The sequence below is a fragment of the Passer montanus genome, unplaced genomic scaffold, assembly GCF_014805655.1.
Source record: "Passer montanus isolate IOZ18808 unplaced genomic scaffold, ASM1480565v1 scaffold19, whole genome shotgun sequence".
Taxonomy (NCBI): Eukaryota; Metazoa; Chordata; class Aves; order Passeriformes; family Passeridae; genus Passer; species Passer montanus.
Window position 1 is genome coordinate 9340271 of NW_024366480.1, and position 14971 is coordinate 9355241.

Below are 14971 nucleotides of genomic sequence, written 5' to 3' on the forward strand. Positions count from 1 at the left end.
CTCTTATGGACTTGAGTATTGAGGAGAAGACGGGTGATCAGGAGAATAACCTAACAGAGTCAGCCAGGAAGGAGGATGTTAGGCAAGAAAAGTTGCTTTATCATATTGTTAATGCTATGTATGTATTTGCATAGACTATGAAATGGTTGAGGGTACTTTCACTGTCGGGGTGATCAGGAGAATAACCTAACAGTCAGCCAGGAAGGAGAATGTTAGGCAAGAAAAGTTGCTTTACCATATTGTTAATGCTATGTATGTATTTGCATAGATTATGAAATGGTTGAGGGTACTTTCACTGTCACCTTGATTGTTTGACATAAACCAGTGAAGGTGTGTCTGAGCTAAAGGTGCAACAATTGCCTGTGGGAATTAAAACTGTCCTGCATATAGAATTGAGGGGAAGCTGTTGGAAGTGATAATGAAGTGCCTGTAAATGCAGAAATTTATCTGATGATAAAATGTGAGTCCTCTTTCTGTCCTTTTTCCATCAGATGGAGAGTGAAATTCATTCGCATGGCCTGGCTGGAGGATGATTATAAATAAAGGAGCTTTCTAATCTGTTTTTTTTATGCAAAGAAGATAAGACTGGGCGGTGTGCACTGCAGCAAAGATCCATATAGCTTTACAGCTCCAAAACTTTAAAGTACTTTAATATGTAAAGGCTATTCTTAAAAACTACTTTTTAAACTGTGTTTGCAGTGACTAGTGTACATTTCTCCTGGCAAAATAGCTTACCAAGACCTGTTATTCTCACTCTTCATTCTACTCTATGGGGCATATAATGGCATGTCACAAGAAGCTTGACATACAGTTTCAAATCTGTATTAAGGAAATAAGGTGTAAATCTGATTATTTTTCATCTTAATAGGTTATAATTTTTTTCAGATCTCTTTGAGTTCTAGGCATGCTAGGCATTGGGAAATTTAGAGTGCTCCAGTCATGAACATGGCTCCAGATAAGTGGGAGAAAGGGAAGGAAGGAGAGGGGTTATGTCAGCTAAAAAAGCTCTGTACTTCAACTGACTTATTCAAAGACATTCTAGAAATCAGCAGCAGATCTAGAAATAGAATGCAATTATATTGCAGTCTCAATACTGCCCTTTGCCCTTTCTTACTCCACTCAAAGTAAATCTTTTGCTTGGAAATAGGTTAATGTTTGTGTTCATACAGTGGATTAATTTTTCTTTTGCAAAATTATTCCTGTTCCATTTGGTATTTTAATGTAAGCTATTTGGGTCCCATTTTATTCATATCATACTTGTTCATAGTGTGGTGTGAATTTGAATAGGACTAGAATAAATTATATTCTATCAGTGTATACATTTTTGTAGCACAGTTTGTGAGACAAGTAGGCAGTATTTACTCTTCCTTGGCTTAGCCTCTGTTTAAAGAAAGAAAAATATCAGTCATTTTCTATCCCATTTCCTTTCCCTTTTTTTCCCTTTTTCTATCCCACTGAACCTGTTTCACTTATTAACTTATTCATGGTTGCAACATGCAGATATTTTGTGCATATAAAAGGAAATTTGTAGCTGTTATACATTGGCTAATGCCACAAAAAGACATTGAGATTAAAAGCTTAAGAGGAATCTGTGAATCCACCAAGAAGAGGAACAATTAATGAAAGTTGGTAAACTCAATTAGATTAAAGCCAGGATTTCTTTTTAGTCTCTCTTAAAAAAAAAAAAAATCAGACCTATGGAAGGAAAAGAAAGTCATGTCCACAAAAAGCTTGAGTTGACTATTTTTCTGACCTTGTGGAGAGGGCTCCTGTGGAGAAATCCTTGGTCATGGAACATTGAGTGAGAAATATCTTGGAAGAGAGGTTCAGATGTCACACTGTGAAACAATGCTTAGCATGGTAGTATTTTTGACTGTGCGGTTTGGGCTCAGGGTCTGATGAACAATTCTTGCTGTAAAATGGAAAGTGCTAAATGAGTTGTGCTCAGGGCACCGGGTTGAAGTTGGCAGCAGTGCTCCTTCGTGGCAACCTTCTGTTGGCCTGCTCTTAACCCAAGGAGATGCTTTGTGCAGCATCTCCAGCCCCTGGAGACTGACAGTGTCTCTAACAATAGCGAGAGGTTAAGAGTGTAAGCCAGGCTGCAGATCTTAACCCAAGGAGCTGCTCCTCTGGAGCAGCAGTTCTGGACAGCTTTGTGCAGCTGTTCTGGACATGCTTTGTGCAGCATCTCCAGCCCCCGGAGACTGACAGTGTCTCTAACAATAGTGAGAGGTTAAGAGTGTAAGCCAGGCTGCAGCTAACAGCATAGAGTCAGGAAGAAATTTGGTTTGGAGGATGGTCTTAAAATATTGTGTCCTGTGGAGATGATTACTTCTTCCTCTCAAACGTCTGGTCCTGGTCATAGCTGGAGGGCAGTACTGGAGCAGGCCATGGATATGATCCAGTTTAGTAGTTCTGTGGTCCTACTGAGAATAAGCTGATGCACTATGAGCAACCTACTGTAATGTAGTTTTTATATTATTCCCAATTTCATAACAGTATTCATTGTACTTGAAACACTGCTTTTTTTTATCACTGTTCAAACAAAGCCCACCTAAAATGCAGAGAGGCTCAACAGCATTATGAACAGAGCTTGTTGTACATTAGGAAGTTCTGTCAGATTCTTAAATTCTTAAACTGTATTGATTAACTTTATGGCATGTACTTGTGCTCTGAGTTCTTGAAAACTAACTCTACAGAAAGGAAGTTCTTTGTTGTGATAGGAGTTCTTCAATCCTTCAGCATAATCAAGACTGATTCTACTGTAATACCTCTCTTGATTTTCGAAGCAGATTTTTCTTTTCAATTGATGCAACCTTCTCTTGATGTCTATGCAGCCACCTCTCTTCTCTAATGACCTGTTTACCTGTTCCTGGTGCTGCCTTCACATTGGTTCTCATCTAACCTCACTAACTTCTATTCTGTCTCCAAGATTTTTCAGGCTTAGCTGTTACATCAAAATCCAGGAATTGTCATTGAGGTCTGACACAAATTGCAAACTGGGGATTAAAGACCATATCCTATATCTGAAAAAAGTGTTTAGAGTATGTAGAGTACCTGTCCCCCTTAGAAGCTGTAAATTCATGTAATCATGAATCTGTTTAAAGAAAGAAAAATATCAGTCATTTTCTATCCCATTGCCTTTCCCTTTTTTTCCCTTTTTCTATCCCACTGAGCCTGTTCCACTTATTAATGTTTGCAATATACAGATATTTTGTGCATATAGAAGGAAATTTATAGCTGTTATACCTTGGATAATGCCACAAATCAGTTCTGCATGGGCTCGGGAAGTTTAGGAGCATTGAGGTGAAAGAGAGACACTGCAGGTTTCTTTCTGGATCTCAATAAGAACGTCTCAACAAAAAAAAAAAAGTCTTAATAACTCCTTTAATGAGATAGAATAAGAACATGAATATAAATAACAAACAAATCTTGCATTCTTTCAGATACTGGGTGCTCCACATCTGTGCAACATCAGCTGGAGTCCAGATGCCTTTTCCCCTAGTGCATTGCACAGAGCAGACCCAACCCTGTCTGTGAAGAGATCCTCTCTCTTTTGGTCCTCCAAGGTAATATGTAATTTCTTTAAAAGAAAACAGCTGTATTTCTGAGGGAGGTTATAATGACAACTTCCTGCCACATTTTCAGATAAGGCAAGACCTCCCAGGCAGGATAATTGTTGGTACCAGGTGGGAGCTACCTGCAGGCTCTTCTGTTTCTGTCAGCTTGAGTGAGTCTGTCCTGCAACCAAGGAATCTGAGCAGCACTGCACAGACCCACACACATCAAGTTGACTGTTCTATGGGTTGCTGACTCCACAGAAAGTGGGCAGTTTCTCGGTCAGCACCAAAATAAAGATCTAGACTAAGAATCAAAAAAAAAAAGAGATGTTGCATCATGGATTCCAGTTGTCCAGTTGCTCAGTAGTAAGCCCGTGATTTCTCTGTGAGAGCTCCCACATGGATTCCAGGTTTTTTTATTTTTATTTATTTATTTATTTATTTATTGTCCAGTTGCTCAGTAGTAAGCCCGTGATTTCTCTGTGAGAGCTCCCACATCAGTAACTTTTCAGTGCCAGCTTGTGAGTTGAAACTGCCAGGGGAGAGCACTGATAGCCAGTCCTTCACAGGCCTACAACCACAACTGACTTTGCTGTCTCTGGGCTGCAGTGGCATCTGCAGGATTTATGGGTATCCTGTCTTCTGATAACTGCAGGGGTATTTGTGTCTACTGCTCCCCTTTTGGTTTCCCATGTATTTAATTTCCTGATGTTTCATGAGACTCTGGAGAGATTCTAACTTTTATCTCAGTGTTAAAATTTCTGTAGACAACAATCTAAAATGGCAGGGAGAAAGATGGCTCAAACTGCGAGTTCTCACTGTGTACCTGTAAGAGTAACCATGGAAGAGTGACACTGCTTGTAAATGAACGCAGAACATGAAGTTATGTCCTCTGAGAGAAACCTTTAAGACTGCTTATTCCTTAATTTATGAAAGTACAGCATGGCAGAAAGGGCCCTGCTTTATTTATAGATGAAGAAAAGGGGATCTGAGACCGTTTTAGATAAGGTGAGATCACTTATTTTCAGTAACTCAGATAAGTAGTGAAGTATCAAAGTACCTTGCTGCCTGGCAAAGGTTGCACATTCTTGTATTATTGAGGAGACAGTTGTGACTCCATCTTGTGAGCCTTGGCTGAAAATGCCTTTAAAGAGCAAATATGTCTGTGTTTAATGTGGTTCTCCGTTGTTAGACTTGACATACAAACAATGAAATTAGAGAATTGTTAAATATAACTCCATGCTTGGAATACCATGCTTATGCAAGAAACCACAGCAAACTATGAGGGAAACAAGGAGGAAAAAAAAAATCACAAGTATTAGTGGGAAACAAGTGTGCTTTGGGGTTGCCAGGCAAAGCATACAGGGGTAATAAAACAAAAGGGATTTTGGAAAAGGAAAAAAGGCAGAGTTGCAACTCAGAATCTATTCTCTTGTTTCCCTCACCTCTCATTTTAGGAGTAGAACAATGTAACATTCACATCTGAAATGCTTCACAGATGTTCTGCTGGTGAAACGGGATGGGCATGTGTCAAGAGTAAAATCCACATCCTATTTATGCTCTGACTGCTGTTTGTTTTAAAGGCTTTCTGTGGGCTTTAAGAAAGTGACAAGACTCACCTCCAATTTAAGGTATTTAAAAAAATTTGTATAAGCACAATGATGTCTAAATAGGAATGGAATTGCCCTAAATGTCCTTGTTTTACTATAGCACAGCAAACCCACCACAAACACCTAGCTATTGGGGACTTTAGGAAGATCACTTTCTATCTCTTCCCTCTGCTGTGTACTTAGAAGTTGTAACTTTCCCTTTTTATACAAGTGTGGTTTTGTCATCCTAGTTTCACCTCTGCAATGAAGGTCCTTCCAAGCAGGTACAGCCCTTTGCCATGGGAATAGTACTTGTAGAATAGCTCTCAGTGAGTCTTTTCCCAGCTGTTCTAAAAGCTGTGGAGCTGCACAAGGCTTAGTGATGGATTTCATCCATGAGACAAATGGTAATAATTTGTTGTACAGGTCTGTGTTTCAGGCTTCCATTTTAAAAAGATGTTGAGCTAAGCTGTTCTTGCAATACAGAGTCCTGACACATTTGTATATGGGCACAGAACACCCCTTCAGTGGGGTTTCACAGGATACATGCAGGTTATCATGCAGCATCTCAGGCTCTAACTGTGCATGATAAAGATTCAAGGCCATTTATCCTGTTTCCCACTGCATAAAAAGCTGTTATTCTTACCTCATTAGTATTATCTTGGTAATTAATAGCTGTACCATTCTGGCTTTTAAGATGCTTTCTTCAAGTTTCTCTTGTTTTTTATGTGTACATAGAGGAACATGTCTACTGTGAAGCTTCTGAGAAGAAATCCACCAGCTGCAAAGCATTATACTGCTAACTGCTTTTAACTATTTATTTAGCAGCATTTAATTGGTAGAAAACAACTTCTCTGATTGCACTTAACAATAATGAAACACTTACTGGATTCCCTCTAATAACATTTTAAATAGGGAAGAAACCACTGCCCACACATATTCTAATCAGAAGCTTCTATCGAGCTTAATTAAATGACATAAATGAGAGTCCTATTGTTCTTATCCTACTCAACCTCCCATTTCTTAAGTACCAGAAGAGCTCAGCTTTAAACAATCTTCTGCAAGTTAATAAATCCAGGCTGTGATGAATAGAGTTGAGAGAAGTGTCAGAGATTTTTAGAGACACTGTCCTGGCAGTAAATTATTTTCCTTAGTGGCTGCATAAGATGTGTGGTGAATTCATTTTTCTGCAGTCAATGGATGGTACCAAAACCCAGTTATTCCATTCCATTTGTTTTACGTTATGCCATGACTTCTGAGGAGGAGGGATGTTGTACCCCTCCCTTCCCCTGAAACAGGTGGAGTATGGAGAAATTTGTGGAGGATAAGGCATTGCACATGGGCAGTGGGTCTCCCTTTTATTTAGTTCTGTTTTGTGCTTCTGTAATGTTGTGAGAGAAATAATGAGGAATTTGTTTTCTTTGAGTGGTATGTATTAGAAAAAAGGTGAAATGACATGACGCTTTCTGAAAAGCAGCTGCCATGTGGAGAAGAATAAAATGGTTAGGGACACTTCCAGGATAGGAAGCTGTATTCCAGAGCTTCATTTTTTAAGACCTTGCAGACCTGGAATACCTTGTGTTACAGAAAAAGGGGCACAGTTATATTCTCATTTTGTGGAATCAGGTGTTCTGGTTAAGGCCTATACTTTCTAGTAAAATTTAGAGATTTTTCCTTCTGAGACCTTTCATCTGAGCTGAGTGGGAGACGTGGCCATGCACTGATGATATTAGGGAGAGAAATTTTGTCACTGGCTTTCATATTTTTCCTTTTGCATGAGGTCTCCTGTTTTCTACTCATGACTTTATCTTTCTGAGCCAAGCAATAATCGGCTCAGCTCTCTGTTACTAAACAAATGTGGAAAGCAGACCTCCTGATGTAAGGTGTATAAAGAACACAGAGTTGACAGCTATGCACACAACTTTAGTGCCTCACTACTATGACCAGAAAGGGTACCTAGAAATAATGGAATATTAATTTTCTTCTAGCTTTGTTCTGGTAAAGAAGTATTATTTGGGATAGAAAAGAACCATCTAGTTCAACATTAATGCTTCAACTTGAGCAGGTTGCTGGGAGCCTTCTCCTTTTTGGTTTTGATTATATTGAAGAATTGAGACTCCACCACCTCTCTAGGTAACCTTTTTCAGTCATCAACCACCTTTGCAGTAATAAAGGTTCTGCTATATTTAAGCTTAATTATGTGGATTTTCATGTGTGCCCACTGCCTCATGTCCTGTTACTGGGCCCCATGGAGCAGAGTCTGGCTCTTTCTGTCTTTGTTGTTCTCACATCAAGGGTAATCTGATGAGATTACCCTTGAGTCTTACCCCTTACCCCTGCTCTCCAGGCTAAACAATCTCAGGTCTCTTGTATGTCAGATCCTTCATGTCCTTTAACCTCCTTCACAACACTTTTCTGGACTGACTCTCATCTCTCTTGTACCAGGGAGCCCAGAACTGGACCCAGCCCTCCAGATGCAGGCTCACCAAGGGCTGAGTAGTCTCTAAATCTATGATGACTTGTCTCAATTTTCTTCTTGTTCATAGCATATTTCAAAATTGTTTATAGGATTACTTGCTCCATCACCTTTCTGGGCACTAAAGTGTGGCTGACCAGTCTATAGCTCCTCCCATCCTGCTACTTGCCTTTCTGGAAGAAAGCGATGTGGTTGCTTTCTGCCAGACCTCAGGAACATTCCCCAAGTTGCCATGACTTTTCAAAGATAATTAAGAATGACTTTGATAAATGGGTGGAAGTATGAACACAAATCTAGGTGCTGTGTTTATAAACTGCCTGTCTACCTGCTTGCCTAGAACTTAAATCAGCCATTTCAAACCTAATCACTTAGATTTGGAGGAGACACAACTTTTATACTCAGATTTCAAGGTATGGTATTAATTTGTGTCAAAACTTGAAGTGGTAGAGTTTGATTCTGCCTCTAAGACTGAATTCTTGCTGGTGTTGATCAGTATTGTCTTCAGTGGCATTACGAAAATGAGAATATGTTGGATGGGACAGTTATTTATGTGATTATAATTATTCACTGTAGAAGTTTCAGATTCTCTGGCAACAAGCAAAACCAATCTATTTCTCTCTGTGCAGTTGTATAAACAAAGAATATGTTCATCCTCTGTGAAAAGAGTGATGTAATGAAAACCCCGTCTGTAGTATTAATGCTTAGCAGCTGGGATCTTTTTGTGCATAAATAAAAGTTCATGTGCCCATCCGTGATATCTGTTATTTTAATACCTGGTTCTTTCAACCAACTGCACCAAGAGAATCTATTTGATAAACACAGTTACAGCCCAGTCAACAACACATTATGTTTGTAACTTTAAATGGCTGATTTTCCTGGCTAATAATGCCACCTTGCCCTGCCTAGGCAGTTATAGAACTAAACAAGAGTATAGAAGAGTTCTCTTTTTCTTCTCATACAAGCTTTTAAGCCCATGATACGTCATTGCAAACTTATACATTGCATTTGGGAGTGTTAAGCGTCTAGAACTTCAGATAACACTTGTTGTGATTAAAATACCTTAGAACTAAACCTGAAGATCTCTGATTTGATAGGAAGCCAAAATATTTAAAATTACTAGCATTTCAGCAGCTTTTTGTTTAAACTTTATTGTGTCTCATTTCCGAAGTTGTGGACTTAACCTAGAAATGCTTTATTCATTACAAAGCATGGCAAGTTAAACATGAGTCAGCAGTGCCCTGGCAGCCAGGAGGGCCAGCCCTGTCCTGAGGGCATCAGGCACAGCATTGCCAGCCAGGCAAGGGAGGGGATTGTCCTGCTCTGCTCTGAGCTGGGGCGGCCTCACCGTGAGTGCTGGGGGCAGTTTTGGGCACTGCAATATAAGGAAGATAGCAAAGTCTCAGGGAGTGTCTATAGGTGGGCCACAAGGATGGTGAAGACCCTTGAGGAGAAGCTGTATGAGGAGTGGCTGAGGTCACTTGGCCTGTTCAGCCTGGAGGAGGCTGAGGGGAGATTGCAGTCAACAGCTTCCTCACGAGGGGAAAAGGAGGGGCAAACACTGATCTCTGCTCCGTGCTGACGAGTGATAGAACCTGAGGGAATGGCCTACATTTGTGTCAGGGGAGGTTTAGGTTATACATGAAGAAAAGGTTCTTCATCCAGAGGGTGATTGGGCACTGGAAGAGGCTCCCAGGGAAGTGGTCACAGCACCAAGCCTGACAGAATTCAAGGAATGTTTGAATAACCATGTCCCAACCTCAGACTTCATGCTTTAGTTGTCAGTGTGTGTTTTACAAAATTCTCTAGAATCAGAATCATAGCATATCCAGAGTTGAAAAAGACTCACAACTCCGAGCTCTGCACAGGACAATGCCAGGATCACACCATGCACCTGTGAAAATTGTCCAGATGCTTCTTGAACTCTCTCTTGACTACCATTAAAATCTATTCATGCTGCTCAATTTTCACTTTGGCCAAAATACCTTTTTTCCTTATACTTTCATATGAAAAACAGCTGTGGGGTGCATTTCTGTGTCTTGGATTTAACATAAACAATATTAGCATAATTTTATTGATTTCAGTTATCTCTGTTCAGCCTGGAGGAGGCTGAGGGGAGATTGCAGTCAACAGCTTCCTCACGAGGGGAAAAGGAGGGGCAAACACTGATCTCTGCTCCGTGCTGACCAATGATAGAACCTGAGGGAATGGCCTACATTTGTGTCAGGGGAGGTTTAGGTTATACATGAAGAAAAGGTTCTTCATCCAGAGGGTGATTGGGCACTGGAAGAGGCTCTCAGGGAAGTGGTCACAGCACCAAGCTTGACAGAATTCAAGGAATGTTTGAATAACCATGTCCCAACCTCAGACTTCATGCTTTAGTTGTCTGTGTTTTACAAAATTCTCTAGAATCAGAATCATAGCATATCCAGAGTTGAAAAAGACTCACAACTCCGAGCTCTGCACAGGACAATGCCAGGATCACACCATGTACCTGTGAAAATTGTCCAGATGCTTCTTGAATTCTTTCTTGACTACCATTAAAATCTGTTCATGCTGCTCAATTTTCACTTACTTTGGCCAAAATACTATTTTTTTCCTTATACTTTCATATGAAGAACAGCTGTGGGGTGAATTTCTGTGTCTTGGATTTAACATAAACAATATTAGCATAATTTTATTGATTTCAGTTATCTCGTATTCCTTAGAGTTAACTTTTGGATACTCCTGTGATTTTATTTAAATTTCCATTAAAAAATGAGCAAAAAAAGATTTATTGGAATTTCTGATATCATCCAGCCTGAGACTCTTCAGCAAATTCATCAAGTTATTTTCTGAGCCCAAACAGCGAAATGAATATCTTAAAAATGGTTGAGACTGTAAAAACTCAAAGTTACTGTAGGTGAGATTTCTCTTGCACAAGGCTTTTCACTATTAGGCTGTGAAACTGCTCCAATTTCTATTTTAAAGAAGCTGTAGTTTCAAGTATTTGAATTACCTTTTATCATAAGCAAATATTCACAAAAAATTCTGTCAAGTGCAGCTTGTGTGCATAGTGGTCAGGCTGGGCAATCTCTGCTGATAGTCAGCTTATTATCAAATGAAATAAAGCTCCTTAGATCTCATGTGCAAGTAATGTACATTCAAGATCTGCTGAAATAAAGCAAAGAAGCATGGGGTGTACAAAAGTGAAGTTTAAGCCAAAGCTATAATGGATGATTTGGTTTTGCCTAATCTTCTGGGCTTGCTACAGCAAAGAAGAATGGGTGATTTTGAGGATAACAGTGAAGTAGGTATGTTAGAAGGATGAAAACTATGAGGGGTAAGCTGGAAGAAAACAAAAGGACCTGTTTGAGTACAATGAATATGAAGGATGCTGAAGTCATGATCCAGGCGGTGTGAGGTTTGATGACCTGGGATGGAGTGTGTTGGGTAGGCAGACTGCCCCTTGCAGCCTGCAGTGAGGCAAGCCAGGATGAGTGCTGCCACTGCATATCTCCCTTTTTTTTGTCAGACTGGTTAAAAAGCTGGTGAGTAGCAAGGAGCTGGATTTTCATGTTTGGTATTCATATGCTTCTTGCTGAATACAAGTGAGTCAATTGACCCTATTTGATCAGAGGGGGATGGACAAGTCAACCCTAGAGGTACCTTCCAATCTAAACTATTTTGTGATTCTGAGAGCAATGGATTTTGCAAGGTCAAAAAAATATGTTGCAATAAGAACTCTGCTGCATATGAATCTGCTGAAGAATTGCAGCCTTTTCTGTAAATCTGAAATTTCATTTTCAGATGCTATGTGGAATGACTGTCTATGGTGTCTCAAGAATCATATTCTGATGTCTCTGGGATGAGATCACAGTTAATCACAGTTAATCAGCTGGTGGCAAGATGGTACATTTTTTTCTCAGTCAAAATTGATGTGATCTAAGCAGGAGCTGATGGTATATAAGATAGCAACACTGTGCAGTAAGTACTGAGTGGTTAAAGTGCTGTTGATAAACTATGTAGCATAATGCCCAGGGCACCAGATTACATTATTAATGCTACACTGAAAGGAATATCAAAGGGCTTTTGTGGTTTATGAAGTAAACTGTTTTCACATGGAAGTAAATACAAGATGGTGATGCAGGCAAATAGTAATCATGAAATGGCAACAAAGAAGCTTTGAAAATGCCAATGCATTTTTAAATGAAATCAGAAGTGAAATTCGGGTGCTATTTACGAATTTTGAGAACCCTGTATTTTCTTTTTCATACAAAATAAAGCTTTGATCAAAACTGTGTCTGGCTACAAGATAAGGAGACTATTGCTCCAGATGATCAGTCCCTTGTGGCTTCCTCTATTGGAAGAACCAACCCTTTTAGAATGATGTCACCTGCCAAAATGAATAGGTAGATTGCAGCTGTTAGTCTCTGCCCACATGGGACAAAGGGCATACTTTTCCCCAGGAAATGAGAGCTAGCACTTACTCCTTATGCCTACTAATCAAAACCCTTTTAAGCAAAGAAAAGGAGGATAAAACACAGACATGAACATTTTCTGTCCTGCTTCTGTGGTCTAGGTAAGAATTTGATAGTAGTCCAAATATTTTCTCTGAGAAGGATTTAATGATAGAAGTTCATCTGCTTTGATTGTCTCTTTCTGAGCATTTCTGAGCATTTTCTGAATCTTCTGTTGAAAGATTCAGCGGACAAATATTTTTACTGGTTTTGTAAGACTCCTTTTCTAGAAATAAAAAGGAATTATCTTTATAGTAGAGAGAGCTATTCTTTTATCCCTAAATTCTGGTGCTGGTGTTTCTGTATATGAAGCCAAAGGATTTATTGGAACAAATTCAGACTTGCTCCTTTGAGTGTCTTTGGTGTCATTCACACAGATTCTTTTTCCTTTAAAGCATCAGAACTGTCTTGATTTGGGAAGAAACCACCTTAAAGGTGACTATGTCTTTATCACTCAGCTAATTCATTTTTTTTAGTCAAAGATAAAAACAATAAGTAAAATTAATTCCTTGACTTCAATGACACTTGAAACTCAAAACTCCCCAAAGTTGGCTGGAAAGAAAAGTATCATCAGTTTACTTACCTTGGAGGCCATTCCTGAATTATACTTTTATTTGTCAGGGAAAGAAATGTATACTCTGGAGCTCTGGAAACATTCACATTTTGCTACTTAATGTCTAAACTTCCCAATCAGTGTTCTAAAATGCCTAAAAAGTTTGGAATGCATTTTAAGAAGGAATCATGGAAAGTATTTTGAATTATTATTCAGAAGCTAGATTAATAGTTGAATTTGTAAGGATCGTTTCTTATTAAGGTGCTAATTTTTTACATGTGCTTTATTCTTTTACATGTGGACCATATATGCTACATACTTCCTCTACTTAGTAACAATTTCTTATTTTCTTGTCTTATTTTTTTTCCCCAATGTTGATTCAAAATACTCACCTTTCTCATTACAGAAAGGATATCCACTTCCTAGGTCTTATTTTACTTGAAGGTATTCCACAACGAGCTGTTAGAATGATATTCCTACGGATACAAACTAGTCAGCAGCTCACTGGACTCAAGAGCTTCTTACATTTTCCCTGCTCCTCCATACAGCACAACTCCTCCTTTGTATCAGTCTGCCAACTTTCTTTGTGCACTTACTCTCCTTGGGTCACTTTATCTGTAAACTTGTTCAAAGCTTTCAGCTACTCATAAACCATTTTGTATCTCTCTTTGTATCATGTGCTAGTACAGGAAAGGAACCAAACTTCTGCTGTAGGTGCTGAGAGAAAGTGACTGAACCTGTGCAAGAGGTGTTGCTGCCTGGTTTTGTCACAGACATTTGAACTGATGGGGGCAGGACCTTGAATCCACTTAACTTGCCTTTCTGGGCCACTGTTCTGAGAAAGCATAAACCTGCCAGATGTCAGACTCATGTCTGGCACATTATTGTCAAAGGAAAGATACAAAATCCAGGTAGAGATTGCTGTGGAGCAGTCCTGCTGGAAAATAAAAGAGAAACTGTAATAAAATTCAGTAGGTGCATTTAGTAGGATAGTTTCAAACAATGGCCAAGCACTTTTATTTCTGTTATGTTGGTCTATGTGCCTCTTTAGGTGCTTAGATTCTGAACAGTGCCAGATGTTTAATGTTTGCTTGTTAAAACTAGAAAATCCACTGTGTAGCTGTACTAAGTATACTGCTCATTCCTGTTCTTGTTGGAAGGCTTATTTCTTTTTGTTTGGCTGGCTCCTTACCTCAAGGTAAAGGAAGCCATCAGTATTAAATGCAACAAATGGCATCACTGCTTGGTTTCTATAACTGCTTTTAAAGCAGACAAGAAAGCAAGGGAGGAAAAGTACTTTGGCACACGGTTTGATCAGCGTTTTGAGCTCTTAGTTATGCTCTGTGCTTAATTCTGGCAGTTTGCCTTGAGAGGGTGAATAAAACTCTCTGCATATTAAAAGGTAATATTAACCAATAATTTTGTTTACTAAAGAAGAATCCTATAGAAAGAAAAGATAAGGCAAGATATTCACTGCCTTTTGTCTGCTTCCCTTTTTTGCCTTCTCACTTTCCTGTTGAGTGTGATGAGACAGTGAGGGTAAAACACAGGCAAGATGTTCACTGCCTCTTGTCTGCTTCCCTTTTTTTGTCTTCTCACTTTCCTGTTGAGTGTGATGAGACAGTGAGGGTAAAACACAGCGGTTTCTTCTAATAAACAGCTATGTGACATTTCTTACTGTGTAAGTACTCCAATCATCACGATCCTTGGGCATGCTGGTGTAACTGCAAAGCAGTAGATTTTTATGCATTTGGAAACTTTGTTCCATTGAAAGAATTGTGATTTTTGGGCTAAAAGAATGTTGAGAGATTTCCCTGATCCTGATAGTTGTGTCCAGAGCTGAGTGGCCCCATGTGGGATCTCACACCAGGTAGGCCTTTTAGCAGTGGACTCTTCTACGATGAGGGGAATATTTCCAGATTTTCATGTTGCTTCAAAATATCTCATGTCTCCTGATAATGGGCAGAAGAGGGAGTCAGGAGAAAGAGAAGGTAAATAACAATTTCTTGTGAGATTAAACTTGTTCTCTCTTTAATTTATCAGCCCTCATTTTCTGCTTAATTTTGTGATTAATCAAAAGAACAAACTTTTATTAGACCATTTTGTCTATTGTAAGCAATAAGAAATACAATACACTTATTGTATCTCTTATGCTGCTTTCTGAGCATGAAATAGGGAAATGCTATAGGAAAATAGCATTTCCCTATTTCATGCTCAGAAAGCAGCATAAGAGATACAGTAAGTGCTCCTGGAAAAGGCAGGGAGCTATCAGGAGAATACTTACATTTAGGGGTGGT

The 14971-nt window shown here is 39.2% G+C and overlaps 1 long non-coding RNA gene across 2 annotated transcripts in view; it reads left to right on the plus strand.

Moving 5' to 3' along the window:
• The window catches only part of LOC120500880, a 113996-nt gene that overhangs the window by 26298 nt on the left and 72727 nt on the right, over positions 1–14971 (plus strand). For both annotated transcript variants that reach the window (XR_005627195.1, XR_005627196.1), the window contains exon 2: positions 3447–3569. This is a non-coding gene — a long non-coding RNA (uncharacterized LOC120500880). The remainder of the gene's footprint in view (positions 1–3446; positions 3570–14971) is intronic.